This window comes from Gossypium arboreum, chromosome 5 (assembly GCF_025698485.1).
Source record: "Gossypium arboreum isolate Shixiya-1 chromosome 5, ASM2569848v2, whole genome shotgun sequence".
Classification (NCBI taxonomy): Eukaryota; Viridiplantae; Streptophyta; class Magnoliopsida; order Malvales; family Malvaceae; genus Gossypium; species Gossypium arboreum.
This window is the reverse complement of record NC_069074.1, coordinates 12430618-12436617: the sequence shown is the minus strand read 5'-3', so window position 1 is coordinate 12436617 and position 6000 is coordinate 12430618.

Sequence of the window (6000 nt, the reverse complement as noted above, 5' to 3'; positions counted from 1 at the left end):
AAAATAATATATTTTTAATTAAATTAGTACTGTTTAATTCACGCATGATATCAATTTAATTAAAATTTTTAAATAATTGTGTAAGTTCTAAAAGATTAAAATGTAATAATGTTTATGATGATATATGTAGTTAATAAATTTAAAGTTAGAATTCTGATAAGTCGTGAATATATGATTGCAAAGCCAGGAGCTGCTTCTGAATATCAGAATTTGATAATGATATAAAGGAAATGGTGATAAAAATCAAAATATGTTATGACAGAGACTACGCACATACTTTGGTTTTGCCAGTTATAAGAGCACCCACTGCCCACTACCACTACTTTCACATCACCATTTCTAATCGCAACATGAATTCAAGGATTCACCTTCCCCCCCGTGCAGAGAAAGTAAATGAAACTTAAAAACTCCTCTTTGCTATTTCTGGAGACTTGTGTTGTTTTCCCCTTTGCTATCTGAAGAAAGGCCTACAAATAGGGCAATGGACGTGTTTTAAAGAGCGATATATATAGATGATGTGACCAGTTAATTTGATGATAAGCTGAAATATATATATATATATATATATATATATATATATGAGATAATGTTGAAAGGAGAGCACTATGGAAGGTTGTGCCGTGCTCTCATTTCTTGTTTGCATTTGAGATATGAAAATCTTTACATTTCTTCTTGTGCATCCATTATGCATATATATATAGCTCGTAACTCTCAACATATATAGTTCTACCCATTGCCATATTATTATATATATATATATATATATATATATATTAAAATCAGCTCGTTTTTAAGTTAACAAGAATAATTAAAATATTTAAAAAGTTAAATAGGGATAATTGAAGTATTTTAAAAAATAATTAAATTTGTACAATTTTTAAAAGATGTAATTATACAGTTTAAATTTATGTCAAATGGTGTTTAACAGAAACTTCAATCACTACTCTATTCAAACTAAGGTAACATATTATAAATTAAAACCAAAACAAAAGCATATCACAATAAAGAGGTAAGGTATAAATAGATTAATTGAATTCAAACATTATATACATAAAATAATTGAAGTATTAAGGATTTTATGTCAATTAAAGTATTAAGTACGGGATGTATCCTTAAACATATCATTTTTATTGACATATATTGGTTTTTCAGTAAACTATTTTGAATTTATCACAAAAATATTTACAAATATTAAAGCTTGAGATTCAATAAATCTCAAATATAAATTAATTGCCATCAACTAAATTATATAAAATATTCTTTAATAAATTTCACAAATGTAGTCTATAATTAAATAAATTCAAATAAAAAATAATTTTATGCGTTGAAAACAACAAAATCATCTCATACTAATACTAACCATAAAACAACCTATCATTCAAAAAAGAAAAAAGAAAAAAGAAAAATAAATTTTTTTATAGCGGTGAATACAATACAGGGCGGAAAAAACCAGGGTGAGGCAATTGGCCTCAGTGGTTGAGAATAGAAAAAGAAAAAGAATGATGGCGGCATTGTAGGATCTCATTTCAGAATTTTTCATCAAGTGTTTTGTTGAAGGGGACCAACTTACAAATTCTCCTTAATTTGTCTTATATAAAGAAGGGAATGTGTGTGGCAACCATGATCGCCACATTTACTCATTTATTGTCGTAGAATTAATTTAATGTGTAATGTTATATATAAATTTTGATTTTTGTACGATTTTACATATAAAATTTTGATTTGATTCAATTAATTTTCACAAATCATTAACAACATTTTGAATTAGTACCATTTTATGTTAATATATTACATACACAAATAATTATATTGATTCAATACGAAGAAAATGTACGTATTCATTTATTTAAATATATACAATTGAATCAAAATCAAAGTTTCATATATGCATATGAATCACAATTCAAATTTCATGTCTATAATTACATAAAATCAAAATTCATGTATCAAATTATACATTAAACCAAAATTCACGTATAAATTTAATTATTATTTTCTTCATTCAATAAAATTATTAAATGTAACTAAAAAATAAATTACTCAATTAATAGTTTTAAGATCAAAATTTACGTTAACTTGATGAAATATCTTGTGGGTTAGTTTTTAAATGATGTGAAATCAACTAATTTCTAATTAGAAAAGAGATTTTTTTTAGGTTTCGTATTCCATTTTCAATTGCAAAAACACATTTCTGGTAATGTACATATAGATTTGATTGATTTGAATTACTACTACAATCAACAATGAATAATCGAACAAAGAAGAAAAAACATGTTACAACACCTAACTTCAGTTATTACTTTCATTTCCTTGATGTCCCAATTTAATGTACATATGAAGGTAATAACCATATATTTTTCAAAATTAGTTAATAACCACATATAGTTATATAGGTTTAATTAAAAAAATACTCCTAAATATTCTCCTAAAAAATTATTATAATTAAAGTGGAAGAAGGAAGGACTAAATGGCTAAAGTTTGTAAATCCTAAGGATGGCAAGGGTAAATATCCCAGAATTGGTCGAATTTAAAAGGAAATGGAAAAGGGAATGAACAGCTTGAACTTAGGTCACTTGAGGGGTATATTTGCACTTTAACCATTAGGTTTGAGGCTTATTTCTTACTTAATTTATACCCCTAACCGTATATATTAGTGACACTTAACTATCAAACCTATTTAATATATTGTCTATCCATTACAATTAACCTCCCTATATTATGGGGCGTGACATGTATTTTCTTGGATATTTTGAAAAAATGCATGCTGGTGTCGCCTGATACAGTAGTAGCACCAAAATAATTTCTTTTAAAGAAAAAACTAAATATGATGCATGATTAGGGGGGAAAGTAGAGTGGTGTCATCAGTGTGTCAGGCGGCATCAACGATAATTGTTCAATTTATCTATTTTGTAATTAATTTTTACTTGTCTCATTTTCGTAATTATTTATTTTTATATTACTTGTGTTAAAAAATCGGGGAGAGTTTAGGGAATATGGGCAAAGTCGAATTTTGAATTAAATTGTATATTTTAATGATAGTAAAATATAATTTTATCATTTTAATATTCTATATCTTTATACTTTTTAAATTTTTATTATTTTATAGAATTAAAGTATAATTTTATAATTACTAATATGTAATTTTATAATTATTAATTTAAAATTTTATAAACTATAAAGAGGTGGGAATGGAGGCGAGAGTGGTGATGTTGGTGGAAGGGAGCCGGAAGGGAACGGTGAGGGAAATTTCGTCTTTTTTATTTTATTTTTTTATTATTAACATTTAACATGTTTTCCCTTTCAAATTTCAGAAAAAAAGGTAAAGTCAAATACTATTGATGTGGCAGTTTCTGATTAAGTAATTTTTTTTCCTAACTGTCGTAACTTTTGAGGCAAAGTGAATAACAAAAAATAAATTTGAATATCATATTTGATCAAGGAGAATTTTAAGAACAAGGATATAATTTAGGGGTAGTTTTTAAACAAGCCTGTTACATAATTTAGGGATATAATTGGTGTATGTTCAAAGGGTGAAATCCTATTTAGAACTTAACTAGAGCAAGCTTTAGTTATTCATTTCATTATAAAAAGGAAACAAAACTTGGGGCATAGGGTGTGTTGGAGGAGTCGGGGTGGGAATTGGCCTACTAAATTTCGAATGGTACGGCGGATAATTTTGGTTAACTGAAATCACTGAAGTTGGAAAGAGGAAAAAGTAAAATAGGTGAATCAACTTTCCCTACCCCACAACGAATTCATTACTCTCCAATCTCCACCCATTCCCTAGATTTTCCTTTACACAAATCTTTCCGACCTCCCAAACTGTTTTCATTTTTGTCAAAATTTCCATATAAATAATAGTATCTAAATTTAATGTATAGGCTAAACAAAGTGCGAGGAGTTATTCTTGAAAAAATGGTTTCACATGTTATTATAAATTGACAAAAAGATATCAATAAAAATACTGGAAAATATTTTCCCACCTATATAAGCATCACTTTTCCATCTAACATACATATATAGGCTACTTTATTTATTTCTCAATACAAACATCAAAGTGAAATTTTAAGTACGACAGACTTATACTATACATTTATCACCTGGAAACCACATGAATTTCCAATTTTAATTATTTGTTCTTTCTTCTGTCCAATCTACAAGATGCTACTAAACTTTTCCTAAAATCCTGCCAAGCAACCATAATAATTTGACCAAGGGGACAAAGGAAATGAAGTGTTCTATGAATGCGGCAACCATACTTGTCCAGTGAGATGATCTCTTTTTAGGTCATGAGTTGATCCAACTCCTCGTAATAAATTTAGTTGGCTTGAATGGCACAATATCATATAGTATATACAATATTGGGAAAAATTAGTAAGGAAAAAATTATTCAATACAAATATCTTAAAATGTTTAGACATAAAATAAAAAATAATTAAGCTAACCACGATATTAGATTGGGTTCCTTCGTTCTTCGTTTTGCACTCCGAATTTCTTTTATAATCAAAACAAATATATCTCAATCGGTAACCACATCTTTCGTGAAATAGTATAACAAATCCTTATATTAATTTTCTTACGAAGAATGAAGGACCATTGGCCAAGTTGTTAGAAGGTTTTGGAAATTTATTACTTGTACCATTATTTTCAAGGACCACTGCTTTCCCGACTTGATATATTTTCATGTGGCCTTCCTTTAATCACAAGAGTTTTCCTTCTTTGAACCCCCCTTTTCTGTTTCAAATTAATTTCAAAACTAAATTTGATTATAAAATAAATAATAATTTCGGGTCATAATATATATTGTTATAATTCTAAAGTTATATAAGGTATTTGATAGTACAATGGGAGCAATTCATATAATGGGAGCAATTCATATAATGTTTAGAATGAAAAGTGGCTTATATGATGATGAAATGGAGAGTTATTAAAGTTGGGGGTTCGAGTTTGAGGTTGAATCTTGGTAATGTGTTAGCTGAATATTCGACTTCTTAGTGTTGAGGGGTATTTATAAATGGAGGATGATTGAGCGTGGATCTCAACCACTAAGTTCTCTACTCCTTGAGCTAGGAACAAAGTCAAAATTATTTTTAGAGAAAAGGTAGAAATGAATTGTAAATTTTGAGACGTTAAAATATAATTTTATCATATATTAATATTTCAAAATTTTTAATGAAGATAAGTAGAATATAATAAAATGAAATAATAATGTTTAAATTAGTTAAGACATGTTATTCTCTTAATGAGGGTGAAGCTTCGCGGAGAACAAATTTTTATAGTAATGAAATAATTTGGGTAAGAAATTTAAGACTAGAATATACAATGTATATACGTATAGAAATGGAGCTACGTATGAGAAAAGTTGTGATAAGCAGCTGAAAGGGTAATTTAGAGGTGACATGAAGTTTGGCTTTAGTATTTGTCAACAAAAATAGAAAAAACAAGTTTGGTGTTATGTTTATGGAAGGACATTTTCTTTATGATTATAATATTGAAAAATGAAAAAAAGTTAAAACTCATATCTTTTAACTTTAATCATGCCTCAAACACAAATTTCGAATAAATAAATGATTCTCAACCATTTGGCTGTTATTCACTCAAGAATTCATTATATATTTGTTGAAAAATAGACTTGATTGAAGGAAGATCAATACAAGTGAAGATATTGAAGAGGCGACAAAGCAGGGCACCAGCTAAAATAATATAATTCATATTTGAATTTGATGATTAGAAACCATTTTTTTCTACTAAGTGGCTAAAAGTAACCCAAATTAATAGGATGAGGGCTGATCATGGGGTTGACCTTGAATCTGCCCAACTTGATTAAGTATTTCGAGCAGCGCAGACGCAAATACCCCCAAACAACGCAAAATCAATGGCTGACCACAGCTCCACCTAAACATCCTTTAAAGCGAAAGAAACTGTTTAACTAATACCAAGGACGTTGGGTGTCTTTAATTTTGACCCAGAATTGTAATTAACATATATATATATATATAT